This window comes from Gorilla gorilla, chromosome 14, assembly GCF_029281585.2.
Source record: "Gorilla gorilla gorilla isolate KB3781 chromosome 14, NHGRI_mGorGor1-v2.1_pri, whole genome shotgun sequence".
In the NCBI taxonomy this organism is placed as follows: domain Eukaryota; kingdom Metazoa; phylum Chordata; class Mammalia; order Primates; family Hominidae; genus Gorilla; species Gorilla gorilla.
The window spans coordinates 73,751,412-73,767,083 of NC_073238.2; the positions used below are offsets into that span (position 1 = coordinate 73,751,412).

General features: G+C 39.2%; 1 protein-coding gene across 1 annotated transcript in view; it reads left to right on the plus strand.

The window, feature by feature from the left end:
* LOC129526204 (uncharacterized) overlaps positions 1-14,469 on the plus strand; it is a 254,970-nt gene extending 240,501 nt beyond the window's left edge. Inside the window, exon 3 of the mRNA XM_063697398.1 lies at positions 11,924-14,469. The gene's annotated coding sequence lies outside the window, so the exon portion shown is untranslated. The remainder of the gene's footprint in view (positions 1-11,923) is intronic.
* Positions 14,470-15,672: the final 1,203 nt, after the last annotated feature.

Here is a 15,672-nt window from a genome sequence, read left to right on the forward strand (position 1 = left end):
AAAATACAAAATTGGCAAGTATGCATTCTAGGCCATTAGCCCTATGCTAATTCTCACTAATGTTTCTCCTTATTAAGACACTTATTTTCCAGATGCGTTTATAGCAGAGATTGCCTACTTTGTTGGTGGGAAGATAGGGAAACACCACCCAATATTTTTCAGCCCTTTGTAAGGGCAAGCTAGATTTTACTACACATTTTTCTACCCATTTACCTACCCTTTGTGAACGTGACAGGTTGTCAGATACTTCCCTCAAGATAGAACATTCTGATTCAGTAAGATTGGATGCATATTAAGTAAGATGGTGGTATTTAAATTTGCATTTCCTTCTTTACCTAAGTCAATTTTTAAAATATCTATCTTTCCACAACAAATGGGACTTAAGCAGAAGCTAAATCATTAGCAAAGCAAACCACAATATGGCTAATACTGTATTTTCTACCATCTTAAATGTGAACTGGTTCAGTTCTGACTACATCAGTTGAAAATACCAACTCAAAATTACTTCAGGCAGTGTTACTGCCCCCACTGAAACTCAGCTGTTATTTCCCACCTATCATAATACTAACTTCAGAAAATTTCCCTTTGGTCTCAATGAGAGCATCGAAGGAGAGATAATTTTCCAACCATGTCACGAGTATAACACATGTATGAGATATTAGATGAAATTAGCTATGTGTGGTCACAATGCAGTTCTGATATAATGAAATGAATACTAAACTTGTAATCAGAAGACATTGGTTTGTGACTAGGATCTATTCCTTGCTATTTATGGAAGTCTCATAATTTCCCCAAGCTTCAGTCCTCATAATAAAAGGAAAAAGGTGAGCATAATAATGCCTTCTTCATAATATGGTTATGGGCATCAAAAAAAGATAATGTATTTTAAATACCTTTGAACTATAAAATGTCCATCTATGTAAACATTAAGTTTTCCTGCCCCACTCTCCCCATCTCACTTTCCCCTTGTTGTCACATAAAAATGGTCCCCTAGACAATCTCAACATTCAATTCATGGCTTCAGCTACTGGCTCCCATATTTCCATTTCTCATTTAAAATTCTATCCCATTCAAAACCAACTACCTACCACACATCTATATTCTATAGTCATCTCAAGCTCCTCGAAAGCCATGTGTCAAAATCAAAATCCACCACTTCTCTTCTTAATACCTGCCCATTTTCTTATATTTATTTTCTTGGTGACTAGAACCACCATCCATTACTATCCAATTTTCCCTACATTGCTAATGCTAGGTCATTAGTACTGACCAGTTTGATATTTTTGCTTCAAACACTACTGTCACTGTTGAAATTCAAACCCTCACCTCATCTCTTGTGTTACTAACAGATTTCCTTGTCTCAGTCTCCTCATTCCACTTTATCCTTAATGGTACTGTCAAAATGCTCTCATTAAGTACATATCTGCCTAGGTTATTCCTTGCTTGAAATCCTTCATTAACTGTTCATCATCTGGAGGGTAAAATACAAATTCCTTCTTGCAGACTTTCAGATCTAGCTTCCTTCTAGAGCTTCCTCTCCCCTCCAGCTCCTCACCATTCACACCCCAATGTCCAGTCATGCTGAAACTAAAAGCTCTCCCAATGCATCTCATAGCTCCACTAAGCTGTTCCTTTCCACTGGCCCCTCCCATTCCCTAAGAGTTCTCCATAGTCATTTTTTGCCTTTTTTTTTTTTTTTTTTGAGACAGAGTCTCACTCTGTGGTCCAGGCTAGAGTGCAGTGGTGCAGTCACAGTCCGCTGCAGCCTCAAGCCCCCAGGCTCAAGCAATCCTCCCTCCTCAGCCTCCTGAGTAGCTGGGACTACAGGCACATGCCATCACACCTATTTGTTTTTGTTTTGTTTTGTTTTGTTTTTTGTAGAGGTGGAGTTTCAACATGTTGCCCAGGCTAGTCTTGAGCTCCTAATCCCAAGCTTTCCACCTTGCGTGAAATCAGGAGTTCAAGACCAGCCCAGGCAGTATGTGGCCTATTCTTGTAAAAATGTGGCCTGCTAATGCAGCCTATAATAATGTGGCTTATTATTCTTGAGGAAACATTAAGTAGATGCTCTTCCAAGAAATTTTGCCTCAGACTATGGTCTGTGTTGCCAGGTCACCCTCCTCACCCTATGATATGGTTAAGCTTTGTGCCCCTGGTATCTCATGTTGAATTGTAATCCCCATAGTCTCCACTTGTTGAGGGATGGATCTGGTGGGAGATGATTGGATCATGGGGTTGGTTTTCCCAGTTATGTTCTCATGATAGTGAGGGAGTTCTCATGAGATCTGATGGTTTTATAAGGGGCTCTTCTCTCTTTGCTTCCTTCACATTCTCTCTTTCTCTCAACTGCTGCCATGTAAAACATGCCTGCTTCTCCTTTGGCTTCTGCAATGATTGTAAGTTTCCTGAGGCCTCCCCAGCCCTGCAGAACTGTGAGTCAATTAAACCTCTTTTCTTTATAAATCACCCGGCTTTGGGTTTTTCTTCATAGCAGTGTGAAAATGGATGAATACAGCAAATTGGTATCACAAAGAATGGGGTACTGCTATAAAGATACCCAAAAACATGGAAGCAACTTTGGAACTGGACAACAGGCAGAGGTTAGGGAATAGTTTAGAGGACTCAAAAGAAGACAGGAAAATGTTGAAAAGTTTGGAACTTCCTAGAGACTTGGAGGGCTCCGAAGACAGGAAGATGTGGGAAGGTTTGGAACTTCCTAGACACTTGTTGAACGGCTTTGACCAAAATGCCGAAAGTGATAACAACATTGAAGTCCAGGCTGAGATGGTCTCAGATGGAGATGAGGAACTTGTTGGGAACTGGAATAATGGTGACTGTTGCAATGCTTTAGCAAAGAGACTGGTGCCATTTTGCCCCTGCCCTCGAGATCTGTGGAACTTTGAATGTAAGAGAGAGAATTTAGAGCATCTGGTGGAATAAATTTCTAAGAAGCTCAAGAGGTGACCTGGGTGCTTTCAGTTTATGCATTCACAAAGAGGTGGTTTGAAATTGGAACTTATGTCTAAAACGGAAGTAGAGCACAAAGATTTGGAAAATTTGCAGCCTGAAGATGCAGTAGAAAAGAAAAACCCATTTTCTGGGGAGAAATTCAAGTCTGCTGCAGAAATATAAGTAACAAGGAGACAAATGTAAATTGCCAAGACAATGGGGAAAATGTCTCCAGGGCATGTCACAGACTTTCAAGGCAGCCCTTCCTATCACAGGCCCATAGGCATCGGAGGGAAAAATGGTTTCATGGACTGGGTCCAGGTGGGGAACTTGGTGCCTTGTCTCCCAGCCATTCTACCTGTGGCTAAAAGGGGCCAAGGTACAGCTCAGGCTGTTGCTTCAGAGGGTGCAAGCCCCATACCTTGGCAGCTTCTGCATGACGTTGGGCCTGCGAGAATGCAGAAGGCAAGAATTGAGGTTTGGGAATCTCTGCCTAGATTTTAGAGGATGTATGGAAATGCCTGGATATTCAGGCAAAAGTCTGTGCAGGGTTGGAGCCCTCAGGGAAAGCCTCTGCTAGGGCAGTGTGGAAGGGAAATGTGGGGTGGGAGCCCCCACACAGAGTCCCTACTGAGACACTGCTAAGTGGAGCTTTGAGAAGAGGGCCACCATCCTCCAGACCCCAGAATGGTAGATCCACTGACAGCTTGCGCTATACGCCTGGAAAAGCTACAGACACTCAACAGCAGCCTGTGAAAGCAGCCAGGAGGGGGCCTGTACCCTGCAAAGCCACAGGGGAGAAGTTGCCCAAGACTATGCAAGCCCACCTCTTGCATAAGCATGATGTGGATGTGAGACATGGAGTCAAAGGAGATCATGTTGGAGCTTTAAGATTTAATGACTGTCCTGTTCGATTTCAGACTTGCATGAAGCCTGTGGGCCCCTTTGTTTTGGCCAATTTCTCCCTTTCTGAAAAGAAGTATTCACCCAATGCTTATACCTCCATTGCATCTAAGAAGTAACTAACTTGCTTTTGATTTTACAGGCTCCCAGGCAGAAGGGAATTACCTTGTCTTAGATAAGATCTTGGACTTGGACTTTTGGATTAATGCTGGAATAAGACTTTAGGGGACTATGGCGAAGACATGATTGTGTTTTGAAATGTGAGGACATGAGATTTGGGAGGGGCCAAGAATGAAATGATATGGTTAGGCTTTGTGTCCCTATCCAAATCTCATCTTGAATCATGATCCCCATAGATCCCAAGTGTCAAGGGATGAACCTAGGGGGAGGTGATTGGATCAAGGGGGTTGTCTCCCCCATGTTGTTCTCATGATAATGAGTTCATTCTCATGAGATCTGATGGTTTTACCAGGGGTTCTTCCCCCTTCACTCTCTGCTCACTCCATCCTGCCACCCTATGAAGAAGGTGCCTGCTTCTCCTTGCCTTCTGCCAGGACTGTAAGTTTCCTGAGGCCTTCTCCAGTCATGCAGAACTGTGAGTCAATTAAACCACTTTCCTTTATACATCAATCACCCAGTGTCAGGTATTTCTTCATAGCTGTGTGAAAATGGATTAATATACCCCCTTATCATTCATGATGCACTCAAAGTGTTTCAATTATTAGCTTCTTATTTTTCTCTCAATTAAAATGTGAGCACCAATTTTTCTTTTAATATCTAATTTACTAGTGTTAATTATGTTGCCCAGAATATTATATTCAATATATTATTGCTGAAAAGTAAATTTTCCCTAGTCATTTGTTTTTCTTATTCTTTAATTTTTGTTAAAAAGTAACTAAAATGTTATAAGAACTAGGTTAACGATACCTGATCTACCTGCAGAAATGCTACTTACTTGCCTTCATATATACCAAAACAAAATCTTACCAATACGAATCTCATATATGCATGGAGTTAGGAATTCCAATTCAGGAAAGTGAGTTGAATTCTTATCCCATTCTATCATAATAATTCCAGTTATAGAAACACTATCTGATTTCCAGAGCACTGAAATGAAGATTACCAAAAACTTTGCCTCATTCGAAACTGCACTAAAGGTTGAGAGGGTGTTTCTTCAGAGAAGGGTGACTCAATGTACTAAAATTGAATCTGACCGTGGAGATTTCTTTGATTTGTAAGAACATTTATCTATCTTTTACCTATTAATTTTGCAAGTTTAAATGGTAATAACTAAAGTGTGGTAAAATTTCTCTTTTTAAAAAAGATATATTTCACAGTAAAATTTGTCTATCATCTTGCTTCACCCTTTTTCCAAATTTCTATACCAAAAAACATTCTAATTTTTGTTTTGTTTTCTTTGGGTTAATATAAATGGTGACAATCTCTAACTCATTGTTTAGGAAAAGGAGGACGCTGTCATAAGGAAGATGCTTTTAATAAGTAACTCCCTTATTCCAAAAAATGATGTTCCAAAGAAATAAAGTGAGGAAGAGGAAACCAGATAGTATGGAAAATCCTTCTTTAATGTGGACAAATAAAGCAGCCAGACAGAAACAGGAAAGCAAAACATAATTAAGGTGGTCCACAAATTATGTTTCTGTTGACATAAACAACTTGACGTCAAGACTCAAATTTACTGATTGATTGTTTTCTATAAATAATTTTCCTTATGTTTCTTCCTCCTTTTTCATCCTGTGACCACACAAATCTCACCCTAAACACATTCTCCTATAAAATTCTGCCCCCTCCAATGAAAAACAAATCTATTTATGTAACAAATCCTGTAATTCAATTTGCTGTCCTTAAAGATTCTTTGAAGAAAGGAGAAGTTTGCTTTACATTCCCACTTGCTCTCTGAGAAAAACAGAAGTGTCTTAAATAAATTAATTCACTTTCACCATATATGTTCAGGGCTTTGTGTTCATGTACAAAGCTAACCTCCACAATAACACTTATTTTGCAGTAATACAAGGACAACATGGAATATGAAGTTTTTTCAATGACATCTTTTAGGGAAAGTGTAGTAGAACTGAATTTGGTAAAAAACTTCCTCCAAATATTCTTGGGCACTCCCATCATTAAACTTTTTATTAAATCCCCTGTTAATTAAGCAATAGTCAACTGCTAGATAGAAAATTTCTCATGTGCTAAAATAACCACCTAGACAATTTTCTGATTAATAGTCAAAATGCCCTTTGAGATGCCTTGTTGATCCTACTATTTTCATTTAAAGATAGAGGGGTAATGAGCCTGACTAAAAAACACTCAGAATCTTCAATCCCCAATTTCTTAAAGAAATAATTCTCTCAGCAGCCTCTGAAAAATAAACTAAATAGAACTGACACAATCAAGAAAGAAGAGGACATATATTTCAACACGTAATGTGTATGTAACATTTATGTATCTGTCTGTCACTAATAAAACTAAAAAAGTAAAAATATTCACAAAATAAATAAACCTCAGCCATAGATTTACATTAAACCCTTCTGTTTTTCCACTGACAATTATTTATGTATACATTAATTCACTGTCTTAATAGGTTCAGGTGTTTGTATTCATGCATAAAACTACGTTAATTGAGGTTTGAAATCACTATATTTGATAATGTGGATCTTTGAAGTTTCTGTGATACATATTATCATAAGCTTTAATTTTTCTAAGGCTAAAATCTTTACAGCATGACCTCAGAAAGATCTTGCAACACATCTTAATGACAGCAAGGGTAAAGGTAGTAACTTTCAGAAATGGGGGAAAAAAAGGAAAGAGTAGGATAGCCCTAATTGTTCAGATCTCTTTGAAGATAATGGCTAAGCCCATTAATTGCTTTTAAAATAAAGCAAATTTGTGGAGAGAGAAAAAGTGTGACACATCATGTAAACAGATACTCTCACTTTTTGACACTGGTGTTATAACCCCAAATACATAGATACTCTTTGGATTGGAATAAAGGGCACAGCATTACACAGAAATCTAAATCCCTTATAAGATAGTAATTTACTAGGGATTAATTAAATTCTAAGAAACATAAAACCCTGCTTATTTACAGACTAGATCTGAACTAAAATGAGGTTTTGGGGTTTTTCTTGTTTTATTGGTTGGTTTGGTTTTAAGAAAGAAAGAGAGAGAAAGAAGAAAAGAAAGAAAGAAAGAAGAAAGAAAGATCCAACCAAATGTGTTAGGAACTAATCTAAAACTGTTTTTCTTGAAAAACAACCATTTACTTTGAATAATGATAAATATCAGTTTTCTTTCCCTTTTAATGAAAAATTAGCACATTCAGAATTTTCTTTAAATTTCCATGCAGTACCCATAAACATGTATATATTTATATTGTACTTTCTTGGCGAGGTACTTACTCTACCACCATGCTTCCACATCTCATTCTTTTATTTCTTTTATTTTTCTTGTCTCTATTTTAAATTTTCTTTTTTTTTTTAACTTGTTTATTTATCCATCTCCCTCCCCCAGGAATGTACAGACTACAAATGTAGGACTACATCCAGCATCTTAAATTCTGTATCCCCAAGGGCCTATTATGTGCATGGCACAGTAGTAATGCAGTGAATGATTTAAATCTCCTTTTACCCTATTCACTTTCTGATTTCAAACCTGTCTTTTGTGATGATATCATGATGATTTTCTGCATGAAATTAAATGTGCTTTCAATGTCCTAATGTGCACTCAGATATACAAACCAAGGTTCTTGAATTCTTTTCATTCTTGGTGTTTTTCCTTTATGAAGTTTCCTGTGTAGGGCCTGGAATGAAATTCATTGGCTGTGACAGACTCTAATAACAACACCAGCCCTCTTCCAACAGCAACCAGGCTGACCACTGCGGGAGGGACATATGTGCCCTCATGCAGGGAAGATTTCTTCCTAACCTTCCACTACAATCAATACAGAGAAATAGGCAGGGCTGCTAACATCAGGCTCCATTAAGATGACTCTTTCTACCTTCCTGATCTTTAGACCCCAAGAGAAGTGTGAAGAAAAAAAGAGAGTAAGAGAGGATGGATGAGAGAAAATAAGATTGAGGGGGGAGGAAAGGGGGCATGGTAGTTTTTCCCTAAACCATCAATTGCCAAGGTTACTTTTGGCAGCGAGAAAAAGAGAAAGGGGCAGAATGTGCCTGTCTGAAGCTTTTGTACTTCTGCCCAGACTGTGGGGAAAATGATGGGATTAAATAAAAATGGCAGTGATAACAAAAAGGAAATCTTCCCAATAGTTTTCCTTGCCTGAAGGATGAACTGCTTGAAGCTATGACCTCCCTGCCTGTCTCAATGAGGTCAAGAAACTGACTGTCACTCCTACAATTGTGATTAATGATGCTCCCGCTGGTGACGTATTTCTAACCACAGTCTCTGGAGTGCAGCAAGACTCAGTTGCCTTGTGGTGTGTTGAGTCATTGCTCTGGCGAAAGATCTGTTTGCTACAGCAACAGGCTTAGCTTTCAACAAGGCGTCCTCTTGATTCTTTGCTGCAACATCCTATCATGAAAGAACAAGAGAGCCCAGTACAAAGAAGGACTGCTAAGAAGGATGAAACATTAAATTAATTTAAAAAAAGCTTTTGTACTGAATGGCAAAATGCAGCATAATGAATAATTAAACAATTAATAATGTAATCCTCTTAAAAGCACACAGCCACTATGGGAGAAGATTAAGTGTTTAACAGTTTCCAGTATAATGCAAATGGTAAGGAGGAGCCTTTCTTCCCCACTTTTTAGGGTAATAGAATTGAAAGCACATTTCCGGATTTTAATTAAATACTATTAAATTTTCAGTATTAAGCCGGCAACAACAGTGCTGCAATATGGAAGGATTATTAAATATAAAGGTAAGTACACAATAGCAATACGTTAACATTTCTTGGTTCTGTTTTTATAAAAAGAGGTTACTTGAAAGGGTGCATTCTACTTCTAAGCTACTATGGTGCACATCACCAAACATCAAGCTAAATGCTAATCTGTGTAAGTGACTATAAGATTGAGATTTAGATTAATGTACTTCAATGACAGTCCAATCGTGGGGGGAAAAAAAACTAGAAAAACAACATAGAATAGTTGCAGAGGTTTGCAACAAAATAATTGATATATCCAAATTCTATTACATTCTCAAACCAACAATTAATATTCTCTATGACATAGCACCTGGGCTGCTACAATTATATTTGCACTAATTCCTAAAGTATCACAGGTATGGGTTGCCTTAACTCTGTGTCCCTAGAAGCAGAACATGACAGAAGGATTAAGAAAGTTCTTGCAGGTGAAACAGTGAGGCAGTGAAGGAGACACCAAAGGTGTGATTTCAAATGAACCTCAGCTAGCCTGATCATGCAGAGCCTTCTGGAGCATACATTATGCCACAGAGTTTGCACTGGTAAGGGACTCCAGCAGCCCAAAGTCATCCTTTGAAGAAGGAGGAGGACATACACAAACAGTACTGGGCAGTATAAAGAATTCCAGGGATCCAAGCAGAGCACCAGCAGTATCTCTACAGAGTTGTAGTACAGAAAGATTCTGAGGCTGGGCATGGTGGCTCAGACCTGTAATCCCAGCACTTTGGGAGGCCAAAGCAGGAAGATCACTTGAAGCTAGGAATTCGAGACAGCCTGGGCAAGTTAAGAAGACCCTGTCTCTACAAAAAAATAAAAACAAATTACCTGGGCATGTTGATATCCACCTGTAGTCCCAGCTACTCGAGAGACTGAGGCTGGAGGATTGCTTGAGCCCAGGCGTTCAAGGCTGCAGTGAGCTATAATTGCGTCACTGCACTCCAGCCTGGGTGACAAAGCAAGATCCTGTTTTTTAAAAAAATAAAGAAAAAGAATAAAATAAAAATCTCAAATTCAGGAACAGAAAACTAAATACTACATATTCTCACTTATAAGTGGGAGCTAAATATTGAGTACAAATGGACATAAAGATGGGAACAATAGACACTGGGGACTCCTAAAGGGGAAAGGATGACAGCGGGGCAAGGGCTAAAAAACTTCCTATTGGGTATTATGCTCACTAGCTGGATAACAGGGTCATTTGTACACCAAGCCTCAGCGACATGCAACTTACCCATGTAATAAACCTGCATGTGTGCCCCCTGAATCTAAAATAAAAAGTTGAAAAAAAATGAAAGCTCTTTGCTTATAATTATTCTTGAACTCATTTAGCTGTATAGTTGACTACAGTTTAAGTTAAAAATGCCAATTAGGCCCAGTACTCTGCATGATCAGGCTAGATGAGGTTCATTTGAAATCACACCCTTGTTTGTTGTCGTCTTCTTCCACTCCCTCACTGTTGCTCCCGGAGGAACTTCCTTAATGCTTCTCTCATGTTCTGTTTCTAGGGACACTGAGTTAAGAGAACACATTCCTGTGATACTTTAGGAATTAGTGCAAATGTAATCAGAGGACCACGGGTGCTATGTTACAGAAAATATTCTATTTGCCTCCACTCCCCATGGCTAGCACGTACATGAAAATTTATCCCCAGACCCAAACGGGGCCTCAAGCAGAAGCAATTTTTGGAACTACAGGTTGTCTCTCCCTCATTCAAAATACTTGGGGACAGAAGTGTTTGGACTTTGAATGCTTTTGGATTTTGGAATATTTGTACATACATAATGAGATATCTGGGGCTTGGGGCCCTAGTCTAAACATAAAATTCACTTATGTTTCACATGCACCTTATATTCATAGCCTAAAGGTAATTTTATACAATATTGTAAATAATTTTGCGCATGAAACGAAGTTATGTTAAGTAGTTATGTGTAGAATTTTTCAATTTTGTCATCATGTTGGTGCTCAAAAGTCTTGGATTTTGGAGCATTTCAGATTTTGGATTTGCAGATTGGGGATGTTCAAGCTGTTTTGCCTGACCCTATAGAAGCTGGGCTTAAGTAACCTTATGTCCTGTTCTGAGAACTAAGATACATGCCTGAAGCTCAACCCCACCTGCACTCCTGTAACGTTTCCCCTTTGTTTAGGATTCCAGTGTGTTGCTTAGATCTCAGTCCTGCTAAGAAAAGATACTATGTTTCACTCTTGCCATTCCTCCTCTGAACTTTGACTTTCAATCCAGACTTAAGACCTTACCATTTCCCATTTTGTTACTTCCCTTGAAGTCTCAGGGGATGTGCGCCACATATAAGTTACTGAGAATCCATCATCCAAAATTGTTGCTGCTTTCTGCTCTTATGGCCTCCAGCTTTTGATTCCACATTTCAAATTCCCTTTCCTCCTGTCTCTGTAGGTGGAGCTATATGGGTCTCTTCAGATTTTCCTTTTGTGTCTTATCTGGTAGCAGTGATCTGGGCCCTATATAACTACATCTTAGAAGATAATACCTGTTATGGTTCTAAAGATACCCGATTAGAAAAAATAATAATAACACACTCTTGAAGTTATTCAATAAGCAATTATAGGGGGAGAAGGAGATCCAAATAAAAAAAAATTCATAAAGTACTCCAATGTAAAATGATAGCTTAGATACTTGAAACAAGGTTTGCTCTTTAAATTTTCACTCTAGGGAGTAATTCCTCGGACTACACCAGAGGACTACACCAGGAGAGAAGTTGACCTGGAAATGAAAATTAGCACTCATGATATGCAAATTTTAACCATAGAACATAATGACAACTTAAATTATTTAACCTTGAAGATGTGGACACATAAACAAAGGCCAAGGATCAGGTGAAAGCCTGAGCCAAGTAAACTAATCACAGTTAATTTTAAAATAATGTTTAAGAAGCACAGTTCAATTAATTGGTATTACTTGGTTTGTTGGCAATAATAAAAAGACAGTTAAATTTTATATTAGTGTAAACACATTTTAAATATAAAACACAAGTTTTGGAACTGCCTGGGAATATTTCATATTTGTTTTTAAAAGTTCATCCTAAAATAAGGTCCATAGATCTTACATTTTCCTTCTCCACCAGGTAGGGCAGGGTTGCTTCATATCATCAGTACAGAGTTCAAGCCCACTAAATTAAGGCAAAATCTCGTCTTCAGCAGGTATTTGAGGTCCAGAAGATGATGGGCAAGATGAAAAACCTGATCACTGCAGAAAAAAAGAATCAGAAGTACAGCCAGGACCAGATGCTGAAGAAGATCGATTTGATGTGGATTCGTAGACTCTATGGGATAAATCAGGCAACAAAGCCAGTGGGAATTAAGAAGCAGGCAGAAGCAGAGCCAGGAGGTACACAGCTGATTTAGCATCTTTATAGCTATGAGTTTTCTTTTAAGCTCATTCCCCTCTAAGATACATCTATTGGTTTTGAAGTTACTGCTCCCTGAGACCAATCTCAATGGCGTTCTTGAACTTGAAATCAAAAAGATCTGCATCCTCCTTCCAGCTCTGACATGTATTAGCTGCATAAACCTAGACAAAATATTTATATTATTTGAATTATAATGGGCAACATAATATCTCACTCAGAAATATTATGAAGATTAAATAAAATATTGAGGGTCAGCTACACGGCACACTGTAGGCTCTTCATGATGTTATTCCCTCCCTGTGCATTCATGCTTACAACACCCTTGAAGCCCTCTGGAATAGAAAGTATCCAGGTTTCATGTTGTGGTGATTGATAGGGGAAAATGGTCATATGATAGAGGTGTTATTACACCGGTGGAAAGTGTGATGCCAGATAAGCCACTTAAAGATGCAACCCGCTCCTAACTTAGCAGGTACTGAGACCAGCTTCAGTGCCAGCAAAGTTTAATACCCATTCCCATGAGCATGGGACCCAGCAGGGTCAAATGTAAGATGAGTTCCTTTAAGTCGGGGTGAAGGAGAACTCATGCTATACAAAGCTTTCGTGGAGAAGACTAGGAGCAGGAGATACAAAGTGTGCAAGTCAATCATGACTGTTAATAATAAGCATATATATATACACGCACACACACAGATAGATATGAAACTAAGCACCTGCCACGTGCCAGAGTCTGTGCTGGGAGTTTTACATCTCATTCATTCTCATAATTCCTGCACGGTAAGTATTAATATTGCCATTTTATAGATGGGGACATTGATCTTCAAAGAGGTAAAATAACTTGTCCAAATTACACAGCCAGCAAGTAATAGTAACGAATCTGTTCAACTCTGTATCCTTGGATCTTATTTTTGATTCATTGATTTATTTCGAAGGCTGAAATAATGTGGGGATTTTGATATGGTTCTTCCGCTACAGGGACCTGCTACCAGTTAACCAGAGATTTAACCTGAAATTTTGATTGCTGTTGTATAGGCCCCTCCAAATTTAACTAGGTAATAATTGATAATGAACACAACAGTGAAGCAGTTGAGTGTGGGGAGAATATGGGGGAAATATTATCCTAGATGTCATATGTATACATAAGATACATACTTTGGCATCAGAAAATTTCTCTGGATTTAGAAGATTTATTTACCATGGAGAATACATTTCTAGAGTAGGGAAAGTACTAAAGAAAAAATATATATTGCATAGGAAACAAGAAACGTTCCCTTGTCCCCCTGGAGGACAAGGTGTGTGATGGGGGTGTGGCTCACTGAAGTGCCCCTGCCGCTCAAACCTCTAGGGGAGCATATAGAAGGGCAGGTTCCGACCCCACCGCAGTGTCTAGGGGTAAATGTGTACAGCTCCTGAAGCCCCAGTGGGCGTGTGTCACAGGGTACTCTTTTGTTTACCTGTCCCTAGGCAGCTTATGTTAGTCAGTTCAATTAGACCCCTGCCTTATGGCAATGACAAAGGCCTTTCTATATCCAGGGATTCTTGCCTTGATATATCAGAAGTATCAGATCACGTGTGGGCTTGGAGAATGAATGCAAGGTTTTATTGAGTGGCAGTAGCTCTCAGCAGATGGGGGAGCCAGAAGAGAGATGGTTTTCCCCCGGAGTCAGGCCACTGGGAGTTTCAGCTTTACTCGGAGTTCCAACTTTTCTCCAAACCATGCCTCCCCGGCAAATCCGCATCATTCTGCTCCTTGATGGCATGCCCGCGTGCCGGTGTGCTCCCACGCCAGTGCATCCCTCTCTGCGTCCAGCCCTGTGTGTTCCTCTACTGATGTGTTCCTTTCAATGTCCAGCCACCTCTGTGTCTGCCCGCTGGGGTCTCGGGTTTTTATGGACACACGACGGGGGCGTGGCAGGCCAGGGTGGTCTTGGGAAATGCAACATTTGGGCAGGAAAACAAAAATGCCTGTCTTCACCTAGGTCCATGGGCACCGGCCCAGGGGTGGAGCCCTAGGCAGGGACCACACCCTCCTCTACCCAGCACTTCCCTTCCCCTCTTCCATATTGTTTAAAGGGACCAGCCCTTCCCTTCCCAGCACTTCGGTATCACATAGAGGAAGTAACTTCCAAAAGTTCTAATGATGTTATTGTACTTGAATATTCAGCATATAATATTATAATCTTCTATCTCTGTCCAAAATTTTCAATGCAGTCTCAATTTCTTTTTATTTGTCTAAAAAATGTAATTCCAATTTCTAATGATAACTGGTGAAAAAACCTAATTTGCTTGTAAGGAACTATTTTTCCAATTAAGTTTGCTGGCATTCATCTACATGCTAATGAAACATGAAAGTTCAGTTCTCAACATGTAACTACCCGATATTGACATTTGAAACCATTTTAAAGAAAAAGGGTATCATATTTGGATGTGAAGAGAATTGGAATAGGTGTGAAAAGGCTAAGATGTCAGAGCTTCTTTTCTTAAGAAAATTAGCATTATTGATATTCACTCTTTAAAGAAAGAATGGCAGAAGATGAGTCATGAAATGCAATCTGTGCATCAGATACCACCAAGAGATTTGCAGGCAGCTTAAGTAAACCAATTTGAATAAGGTCAGAAGTGCAAGCACATACCTGTAATCCCAGCACTTTAGGAGGCCAAAGAGGGAGGATCACTTGAGCCCAGGAGTTAGAGGCTACAGTGAGCTATGATCTTGCATCTGCACTACAGCCTGGGCAACAGAGCAAGACCCTGTCTCAAAAATAAAATAAAATAAAAAATCTGTTATCACATCTGAATTAGACTAGGCTCCTCAAATTTCAGCCAAAGTGAAAAATCCAGGAAATAATATTACTAGTCAAGGATGTGGATATTTTTGCCCAGTAGAACTGATTAAATTTTTCCCTGAGGAAAGACTGAGGTTAAGAGAAGACTAACACTTTGAGGCATGTAACATAAATAACAAATTTATTCAAGTAGCACTCTTTGTTAAGGACTGTGATCTGTTTGCACCAGTGCCCAGGTGTGGATGCTGTCATGTGTGGGGCCCCAAAAGCATGGCATCCGCAGGGGCAGAGGGCAGAGAGCCAGGGGAAGAGCAGCCAGCGGGAGAAAAGCCCATTGTTTCTCTCCATCCAGCTGCTACTCACTTTCTCAGCCTAAACACAAAACTCACGTAATGGCTGTTGAATTCCTTTTTGAATGACAATATAGATACTTCAATCTCAGCTAAATCTCATTTTATGCTCATTTCACTTTGCTGCAGCATTTTTTGTCTTCCATGCTGCATTTTTCTTGAACAATCACCAAACTGGCAGACTCTGACTAGCTTGTCAGAAAGGAAAAGGAATTTATGTTTCATAGGAAATTAATCCAATCAGTAGAACATTTATGAGAAGCCAAGCCAGACTTGTTTACAAATGAACAATACCTGAAGGGAGAGATTTTAATCTCATTATAATATGACCTTCCAAAGATTAGGACACAACTGTTTAATTCTCCTTGTTAACTCATTGTGTTTAAAGTTTACTGTGTCTTATG